The sequence below is a fragment of the Cupressus sempervirens genome, chromosome 9, assembly GCF_028749045.1.
Source record: "Cupressus sempervirens isolate cs-2001-9-10 chromosome 9, ASM2874904v1, whole genome shotgun sequence".
NCBI classification, from domain to species: Eukaryota; Viridiplantae; Streptophyta; class Pinopsida; order Cupressales; family Cupressaceae; genus Cupressus; species Cupressus sempervirens.
In genome coordinates, this window is record NC_143126.1 from 531529846 (window position 1) to 531541308 (window position 11463).

At 31.7% G+C, this 11463-nt stretch overlaps 1 pseudogene; it reads left to right on the forward strand.

Annotated features, from left to right (window-relative positions):
* The window catches only part of LOC149539685 (uncharacterized), a 32506-nt pseudogene extending 22209 nt beyond the window's left edge, over positions 1-10297 (forward strand).
* The last annotated feature ends 1166 nt before the right edge of the window (positions 10298-11463 follow it).

An 11463-nucleotide genomic window follows, 5' to 3' on the forward strand; every position in this document is an offset into this window, starting at 1 on the left:
AATAACATGATCTTCAGAACAAGCATCTATTTCTTGATACTCCATTCCAATATGTTTCATAGTGGCACATGATTCTCGGTACTAGCGAGGAAGAATATTTTATGGTGGTAACAAAATAGTCATCTATCCATCTACAACAAAAATATAAGTCATTAGTATAAACAATCTTAATAGTACATATTTCACCTTTTATAGACTATAATGACATATATGACAAACCTTAGCATATGTGACATTGTTATGTTGGATAAACCATTCATAACTTTTAAATTCACTAACAATAATACAACAGAGAGAAGATTTGATTGAGATCCTTCGTAAAGGGTCGTGTTTTCCTTCTCAAGTAGAGGTATATCATGGACGACCTCAATGTCATCCTCATCATAATCATTATCATCATCAACAACAATAACAACACCACTATCAAATGTGTCATGGATCAATGCATTTGTACCATCATCTTCAAATGTGTTTTCTAGGCATGATCACCATCTTCCATGGGATCATGATATTCTCCTTCAACACTCACACCTCCATATTCCTCTATATTCACACCTCCATGTTCCTCCGAGATGTGGTGGTCCATATCAAGTACTACCTTAGGGAGATCGACCTATATAAAATGATGATAATCAAACCCCCATTTCGTGGTTCATATGTATATTAATTGCGAAAAAAATATAACAAACAACTTACCAATGGATGATAATCAAACCCCCCTTTAATGTGACCATTCTCCCTACAATGTCTCTTAGTTGTTTTGATTTTGATTCTTCAAGTCTTTAAGTTGTTACAACTATTACAAGGACAATAATATTTTTCATCACCTTCTCTTTGAAAGTTAGACGACAATCTAGCGATTGTCTCCTTCTTTTGATCAAATTCCTTTGTATTATCTGACATGATCATTCTTCATAGGAATAACTTATTCTTGTACCCTTATTGAGTTGGTTTTGAAAGAATTTTTTTGGTGTACTTAATCTGTATATTTGCAAAAAAAATTGGACATATTGTACTTAATGTTTATATCTACACATGGTTTTGAAAGAAAAAATTGGAGTAATTAATGTATATATCTGCAAAAATATTGGACATGTTGTACTTAATGTTTATATCTGCACATATAGTTTTGAAAGAAAAAATTGGTGTAATTAATGTGCATATATGCAAAAAATATTGGACATGTTATACTTAATATTTATATCTGCACATATGGTTTTGAAGATGGTAGAATTATTGAACAAGGTATTTCTTCACTGAATTGCATTAAAATCACCATGTATTTCTTCAATGAACCACATTAAAATGTGCCTATGGGCTGGAGAGCACCTAACATATCAATACAAGACCATACAAGATCATTTGAGTACTTTTTGTTGTAAATATACGTTGTTTTTGTGAATCCCAATAAGTAAGTTTGCAAACTTGATATAAAGATGAAATATATTTTGCGTAAACACTATATCTGTTGTCTACAATAAATAAATGATAACTAGAAAAACTATCATTTTTCATTTTTCTTCTTCTTAAGCACTCTTTCTTCCTGATCACATCATGTGATGAAACACAAAGCATTATCTATTTTATCACTCTTTCTTCTTCACATTTCTCACCCAATGATCCAATCTCACCCCTATAAATATGCTCCATTTATATCTCCATCTACCACGTCAACACAACTCCCATTTCATATCAATTACTTATTTGGACTATCTTTCTCCCATTCATATCCCCTCACACATTTGATCATTTGAGAAAATAAACTATTCGATTCTTTCTTGTATTTCTAAGGAAGGTCTTATTCGATTCTATTTAGGTATGAATCATATGTGGAGATTTTCAATGTGCAGATCATTCATAGAATCATCATAGATTTTTGCGTTGGAATTTTTTGTGTGAGTGTCTTCATGTGCTTGTGTTTCTCAATTTCATTATGCTAAATGTATTTATCTACCATGATTGATGTAGGGCATAAGCTATGCAAAGCTTGTGAATTTGCCTCCCTTGATGGGACTATGTGAGTACTATTCTATGTAGTTCTTTTTCTCTATAATTTAATCACTAACCCCAAATTAATATCCACATTCCCCTCTCAACAAGTCAAGTTATGCAAGTAGGTCTATTCTTGTCTAACTTTGGATCTTTGTGAACTACATTTAAATCTTCCAAAACAGTAGCAGGTACAAGAGATTTTAGAACTTGCACTTGATTTTTAATCTCCATTTCCCCTTCAAAGAGTCTTTCATGACATTTTTTATGTTACGTTTTCTTTGTTTTAACCTTTCAATTAAATGATACATGCTACCTCTTAATTGTATGTGGATTATTGGACTAGTATAATTTATGGTTGACATCTAATGGATAAGAATGATAAGTAGGTCTAAATCATTTAGATGGATGGAAAGTTCTCAATGATGTTTCTTTGTGGCTATCTTCAATTACAAATCATAGAAATATTAATAGATTATGGAGCAATAAGTAAATGAAAATAAGAAATGTACACACACACATATACATATTAACATGTGCTCACATATATAATATGAATTGATTATTATTATTATAAAATAATAGATAATTTCTATTTATATTTTTACTTATATGAAATAACTTATTAATTTTCCTACCCGTTACACAAGGAATTTACTCTATTAAAGGCATACTAAAATCTATATGTAAAGATTTTACATTACTTCTTCTATTAATAAATTTATTTATCATTAATATTATTCTTTTATTGATTTTCCTTTCCATTAACCAACTATTTTTTTCTATTAAAATCAATACTAAATTCAAAGCAACATATCTCAAAACAAATTCAATTAATTTTCTCTATTAAATTCAATATTGAAGTCTATACAAGAGACATATCTCAAAACAAACCCAAATGATCACAAGCCATACATATTCTCTTCCCTATTTACTTAAATTGTGAAAATAATATGGACTTCTAAAAATATAAACGTTCCCTCAATTTGGGTTGTCTTTATATAAGAAAACCATACGTAAAAGAAAAGACAAACAATATTTTATTTTAGCCTATTATTATACATATCATTCTGTATATAAATATAGACATCATTCCTGAAGTGTAGAGATATACATTTATTTGAGCATGTATTTTGTTTTGATTGACACACAACCATACCCTTTCTGTAGCCTATATCTTCAATGTTTCCCTCAAAAAACATCTCAAATGCCCTCCATGGGACTTCTTATGAACATCCTAGGAACTATTTAGAACACGATCCACATTTCCACATTACAAAATAGGTGAACCCTATATAATTGAAGCAAGTATTACATGAATCTCTCTACAACACTCTCTTAACTTAAAATTGAAGTATTACATGAATCTTTCTACAATGCCCTCTTAACATAAAATTGAAGCAAATGTTGCACAAATCTTTCCACAACATCCTCTTAACAAAAAATTTAGTTTTAACCTAAAGTGTTTAGCATAATATTTTTTTAAACTAAACTAAACACTAGTCCTTAAACTAAGCTAACTACCAGAGATGCTTATTCTTACCTAACTGCAATCTGCAAACCCACATTATCACATTAACCCCAGTGACTATCCTAGTTGTTAGAGGCATTCACTCCTATTTGAGATGCAGTTTGTAAGTATAAATAAATAGACATGGTCACATGCAAAAAGTTCTAAAGTATAATTGAGTAACTTTTTCATTTATCTTTTGGAAGTCTTCTTTTCCCTATTCAAAGAAAGTGCAGTTTTATATCTCAAATGTCAACATTAATATTGTTGTCTTGTGATCCAAGACTCTATGTTACCTTAGTTCAAATTGTGAAGTTTCTTGCTATATCATCTCTAAATATAAAACTAGATAGATAAATAGTCATACTTGAAAAGTGGCTCTAATCATTAGTTTTATTATAGACATTTATAATTTTTTAATTGTATCATCTTTAAAAAAAAAAAATTATTGTCCAATTTGCCATGGTTTAGTTGACTATGATGTTTGACTTCCATAGGGTTATTCATGGTTTAAGTTTACGTTAGGATAATTAGCTTTATGTTCAAGCTTGGAGATGATCCAGACAACTTGTTTGTTGAATTGATTTCTCTACTCCAGTAACATATCATTGCAAGGAATATTATAAAAAAATAATAATTTGAGAATCCCCATTTAATTCAATCAAGGAATTTAATGTTTGTACAGATTCCAATTTTGTTCCTCCTCTAGTATATGCAATGTTGGGAACATCCAAAGATATAATAGTGAGTACAATGACATTTGTATTGCTTATCCTTGTCTCAATGCTTGGAGATGAGGTTTCTCTCACAACTAATCCAGAGTTGTATATACAATTGGCTTTGACTATAACATTTTTTGCACTAGAATATTCTAAGCATCCTTGGGTATTTTCATGTCCGAGCTAATAATCTTTACCTCCATTACTAATATACAAGGTAAACAAGATAAGGTTTCCTAAATGACCAATTGCTCAAGTGTTATAAAAACTTTAGGGTACTCATGGTTACTACCTCCTATACCTTGATAGTCCTAAACTATGTTTATAGGAATGTGAAAGGAACTTGAATTTAGGAACAAGAAGTATGTAGGGAAGAGGCTTCTAAAAATGAATATGAATACTAAATCCTCCTAAATATACAATATAACTTCAATAGTTGTATTGAGGAAAATAAGTTAACTTGAAAGGAATCAAATCAATAGGATAAAATCAATGTAGTTAAAATTACAAATAAAAGAAAATCACATTAACTAAAAACAATATTATTAGGAAAAATCTTATAACACCATTCTTAGCTGACACCTTGTATTGTTTGCAAGTTTTTTTCTTCTATGTATTGGTTATATTTCACCATTTGGGCAACACTATGATTAGGGAATTTTATCTTGTATTGAGTTTCAAGTGGGCATTTCCCATTTGCATATAAATATAAAAGTTCTTCTCGCTTTTCTCAATGTTTACTGGTTTTTTCTATGTAATGGAATCAAAGAGGGCTTAGCAACAGACAATAAAAGGTTGTTACAAGACTGATTATAGACCTCTTGTACTCTTTTTATCTTACTAATTGAAAAAATTATGATTCTCAATGTATATGTAGATTTTTTCTACTCAAGTCTTACACATATTAGAAACTGTTGTTATCTTTGAAAATATTCCTGAGATACAATAGTGGTCTCTTTCCACAAAGAGTTCTCACATCTAAAAAAATGTCTTGAGATGCAATAATCAGAAATATTTCTCACATATAAGGAAATAATAGTCACTTTTCCAAAAAATGATTTCTCACATGTAACAAAATATCTCTAGATGCAGTGGTGGTTAAACTTTGGGAATGTTTGCATGCTGATAAGAAAAAGGGGAAGTATTAATTACCTCCTCCTTTTGAAGAACATAAAACAACTTTAGCTATGCTAACAATGATTTTTCAAACTTAAGAATAATAAAAACCTTAGGGATCTTTTTATTACTGAATATTAGGAGAGATTATTTTTCTTGTTTCTCTCGATCATGAGTAAAAACTAGGCCACATCCATTGTCTCTATAAAAATGTTGTCTTGAAAGTAGAGGAAAATCATGGTGGTAGATTATGTAGATGTAAAGAGAGTGTTTTAGAAGATTCTGGGTCTTCAACTCATTCAATTTATTAAAACAATGTAGATTTGCTAAAATAAGAACATTCATGTCAATGAATGTAGATTTGTTAAAACAAGAATATTCATGTCAACGATTACCCTAAATAAATAAAAACCTATCTAATACCTTAACCAAAACTAGAATGAACTTAATACCTAATAAACACAAATAATACCTAATGCGACAGACAAGAGCACGAGAATGACAAGGTAATGACAGAGCAATAACACAACAAGACCTTCAAGGGCATGGGCATGGAAAATGGGGTAAGACCTTCCAACTTATCAAGGTAATGACAAGACCTTCCAACTTATCTCCACTCTTTGTAGCTCTTCATTGACATCTTTGATTCACAACTCTCCAATATTGCAAGAGATCAAATGCATAATGATTTATATCATTTTTTCTTCTTCTTTTCTGTTTATAATCACGTGGGTATCACAATTGCGACACCAACGTTAGTATTGTGACAACGTTAGGGACAATTGCAAAAAAAAAGCATGAAAATCACCCACAAATTACCTTGCTATTGCAAATTATCACAATTTGACCTCAAATGTTGTAGTGCATTCAAACTTAATTTTGTCAACAATCCTGTGATGAGAACAACCACTACCTATGATCCATGTGTCATTTTTGCTAATAGGAGAGATAAGTGCCATCTTTTCATTTTCCTCATTATTAGATTCATCCTTAACAATAATTTAAACTACTCTTCTTCATTATCATCACTATCAAAATCTTTAGCAATGTAACAAGATTTCTTACCTTTGTCTTTGTAGTCCTTGTAGCTCTTGAAGTCTTTCTTGCCTTTGAACCTGCTATTTCTTTTCTCATCTTTGTCTTCTTTGTTTGGACATCTTGCAACAATATGACCAACCTCTTCACATGAGAAACAAATCCATTGAATTTTGCCTCTAAATTTCTCTTTCCCTTTTGATACTCTTTTTGCAAGTAGGGATTCGATGACTTTAAGGTCTTCGTATGAACCGTCTCTTTCTTCACTATCAACCTATTTGCCTTTTGATTTTCCTCCTTTTTTGCGAAGGGTCAGTTTGATTTTGAATGCAGATTCAAAGTTGCTAAGAGTTGGAGCATAGTTATCAAAGTTATCCAACTCAAAAGTAGTTAATCTTCCCACAAGTGCATCCAAGATTATTTTATTTTTAGGATTTCATCTCATCTCTTAAATTGTTAAAATTCTAATTGCATAAATAGGAAGAAGAGTTCTTAGTACCTTGCTAACCATTGTCTCATCAGTTATGTCTCCTCCTACAACTCTAATTGCTCTCACATTTTCTTTGATTATTTCGCTTTATTGAACAATGTTCTCACCTTCTTTCATTCAATGAATCAAACTTTCCTCTCAAGATTTTTGCCTTGGCTCTTTACACAATTTTATCACCTCCATAGAATCTCTGTAGTTTTTCCCACATGTCAAATGTGATAGGACAATCTTTAAACTCGTCAAATTCAAAATAGTTGAGAGAAGAAGTTATATCAATCATCATTATATTGTGATCCTTTGTCTCTTTCATCTGCTCCATAGTCATAAGTTTGGGTGGTGACACATATTTGTTTTCCAAGTGGAATAGACCAATATCACTAATGCTTGATAGGTGCAACTTCATCAATTCTTTTCATGCTGAAAAGTTGTCTCTATTATGTTTGGGAATCTCCTTTCTGTATGACATCCTGATCTTTACCTTAGGTCCTTGAAACCTTTCTTGCGAGCACCAAATGCTCTAATACCAATTGTTGGAAATGAAGAGAGTAACTAAGAGGGGAGGGGTGAATCAATTGCCATAGAAACAATTCGTTGTCCCTAGATGTCAAATCAAACTTTTCACTGATAATCCAATTTTGTCCAACTTGGTTATAACTAAGATATTACTATCAGTTAATAAATAAATCTTGGATTATTCATATATTTTAAACTTCAGTAACTTAGTTGCAAAAATACTTGGTAATAATTATTGAAGAAAAAAATTTAAAAAAATGGCGAAAGCGCATAGAATTGCGAAAAAATCAGGGCAGTCACATTTTCACAAAAATAAGAAGAAAAACCATGGCAACGATCTCTGGGAAAATGATATTCAATATATGCATTCCAAAGATCCTCACCATTTAACATCAACAAATAGGGATTTTCCCAGAGATGTTTATGCGGTGGAAACTGCCAATAGTTTCTCTACACTAGAGAAAATTGAAGAAAATCAAAAGCAGAACCATCAGAGACAACAAGGGACAAATTTGCATCAAAGAATGGTAAATTCTTATACCAACGGACCTACATTTTCTTCATATAGATAAGGTAGTTTCGATTCAAGGTCATTCTTCACTATTGATAGTCTAGAAAACCAGATTATGGTTTTTTAATTTGACGAAATATGCTCAACCCCATTGGTGAGATTTTTCATCAAGACCAGTTAGTTTAGATTGTTATGCCTTTGATGATCCACTGCATCATGATAGCCTAGGTTTTTTCCTTTTCCTGCTATGGCCTCCCCTTGCTCATACATTCCACCCCATCATTATTCTGCTATCACATCTATTCGCTCCTTGTGTAACCCTAATTGGCATCCTGAGCCCAAGTCCCCTTCTAAACAAATAGACAATTGCATTATCATTTCAAGTAAAGAAGTCGAAGACTCCTAGCTAGAATGTCAAGGCATAGGAATTTTTGTGGTATGGAATGACTCTAAGAAAGATCTGCCCCTTCCCTCTAATTGGTTAGAAGAAATCTACATGGATCAAGTAAGTATCTTTCACTTTTTTGATAAAATTCTCTACTTCCATTGTTTGGATGAATCAGTTAAAAATGAATTGATTTTAGTATCGAAATGATTCTTCAGAGGTCATATAGTTAAATTTATAAAATGGTCCCCTGATTTCAAAATAGAAGGGTTAGATTGTATGATTCCTACCTGGTTTAATATTCCATCTTTACCTCTAGAGCTTCTCCAAATAGACATTCTTAAGTCTTTAGGATCTACTTTGGGAGAGATTTTATGTATTGATTCTTCATTTCAATGCTGTAATAATGTTAAAATACTTGTCAAAACCAAGTTCAATCATCCATCACAGATATAGAGGAAAGTAAGAACAAATAAAGCCACATATGATCTAACAGTGCATACCTTTGAAGGTAAAATATCCGAAATTCTAAGATTGGATGGTAATAACAATATCAAATATGAGACTCTTCCCCTTACCTTAGATTTAAATAGTAAATTCTCACGGATGAGAGTTATGAAGAAAAGGAGGAATCAAGAGTTGCTAGATCAGAGCATTGACACTTCTTATCACGAGGAATTTGAATTTTAGACAAAACCTTTTTGCTTAAACGAATCAGACAAGGGATAGATAGACGATTCTCCAGCCAAAAAAGTCAAGCTAAAATCAGTAATAGTGGAAAATTATAAGGAAAAATCAGAATGTACAAAAGAGGATAAGCCCAAAAGGAAATAGAAAGTTAAAAGGAAAGAAAAACCCTTAAAAAGCAATATGGGATAGAATTTGACAAAAGAATCTGACATAGTCAGTATAAATAGTGAAAGCAGAGAAATACAAAATTTGTAGCAACAATCACAGTGGAAGGAAAAAGAGATGGGAAATTCAAATCCCCTATCAGAAAAGCCAAAGGTAATTAGCCTCCCTCTTAAGGGTGTGTCTTCAGAAGTTGAAGTGGAGCTTTCATTCGAAGATGGTAAAGATAGAGTTACTTCAAGTTCTCAACAAGTAGAGGAAACATGAGACAATAAAGAAAACAATATAGAAGATATAGAAAATGCTATGTTATTTGATACAAACTCAAATAAGATAGAAGGACATCAATTTTAGAATGATATGTGTGAGATGGTACATGGCCAGGTGCAAAAGCAATTACTTGAAGATAAAGAAGCTACTTTGGTTTCTCATAGATTATATAAGTTCTGGAAGACTCTTGCACATACAATAAGTTCTCCATTCTCACCAAACAACAATCAAAAAGGAAAAGAAAAAGCAGATAAGCCTTTGATAGAGGTAGTTCAAGATTTATTGAATAAATATATTTTGGATACAGAAGCAAAAAATGTGAGCACAACCAAATTAGAAAAGGACAGTCTTAATCTACTAACGGATGAATTGATTTAGGTATTCAGTTTTGAAAATATCTATAATAGTTATGAAGCTCAAAAGGAAGAATTAATAGAGAGGATTCTTAAATTAGGAGGTAATAATTATACTTGTGAAGACCTGAGAAGAGATCATTGAGAAGGGGGATATTTCTATGAGAGATTCCATGGTTAATAGGCAGGAAACAGATATAGAGTAGAAGGATGAAGTTAAAAGTATTGATTTCAAACCAGACTCAGTTGTAGATTTGGAAAATCATCCTGGTCTTATAGATCAGATGTTAAGAGAATTTGAAAATGAAGAAATAGAAAAGAATTCTAGCAACAAAATTGTTACTGTTCAGAATGTAGAAATTAATCTAGGGCATCATGGGATTCATATGAATCAAGAAGGTCTTAAATCTCCCAAATGCAGAAAAGTGAAAGATAAAAGAGGAAGAAGATCCTTAAAGGAACTCAGGGAAGCAAATGGGCTCAGTAGAGAACAACAAAAGATAGATCAACTATTCAACACAGGAAAGGGGAAGGACCTTCCTGAGGAACCATGAAGATCACAACATGGAATGCTAGGGGTCTCAATGCCCCTAGCAAAAAAAGGTTACTAAAACAGAACCTTAGAATATTTGAATCTAATATCATTTTAATTCAGGAAACAAAACTAAATAAGATAGAAGGTGTTAAATTAGATAAAATGTTAGGCATATGGAAGGTTTTCTTTCAAGAGTCAGTAGGGGCTTTAGGGGGTTTAGGAATCTTTTGGGACCCCAGGAAGGTCACCATTGATATTCTTTATAGTAGCAACAACTAGATCAGTGGGAGTGTATAGAGTCTAAAATTAGATCTTAAGTTTCTTCTCATTAATGTTTATGGTCCTATTAGTAATATAGACAAAAAAATAGTTTGGGATGACTGCCAAATTTATGAACAATTTTAAAGGAAGTCTATTTTTAGTAGGTGGAGATTTCAACACGATTCTAGATATCAATGAAAAAGTAGGAGGTAGTCAACATATCTCTCAAGCTTCTAAAGATTCAAAGAATAGTGCGATACCAATAGTTTGATTGATATCCCAATCAACATTGGGAATTTTACATGGAACAATAGAAGGAAGGATTTATCTTACATTGCTGAAAAACTAGATAGGTTCTTGATTAAAGGTGAGTTGGATGTCAAAAACTTGAATTTTCATTCTTCCATGTTACCTATCACGGGGTTCGATCATTACTCGGTTAGATTCAAATTTTCAGAGCCACATAAACTTGCGAGGAATCCATTTAAAGGTAAAAAAATGTGGTTCCTAGATCCTAGTTTCATACATAATATTAAAAGTATGGTGGACACAAGACAACTTTGAAGGATTGAAGATGTTCATTTTTGTCGCTAAAATGAAAATGCTTAAGGAACAAATTCTCAAGTGGAATAAGAATAATTTTAACAATATCTTCAAAGAAAAATTAGATATAGAAAAGCAACTAAAGGATCTAAACTTAGAAGTTTTTAAGAAAGGTATGAACAATGATAGTTATATATGAGAAAAGGAACTATTGGTGAAGCAGGAGAACAGTCCATCTAAAGAAGAAACCTTTTGGAGACAAAAATCTCGTGAAAGATGGTTAGACAAAGGTGATAGAAATATGAAATATTTTCACAACTCCACTCTATACAATAGATCAAAGAGTAAAATATCCAGTATCAAAAATCACTTGGGTATCTT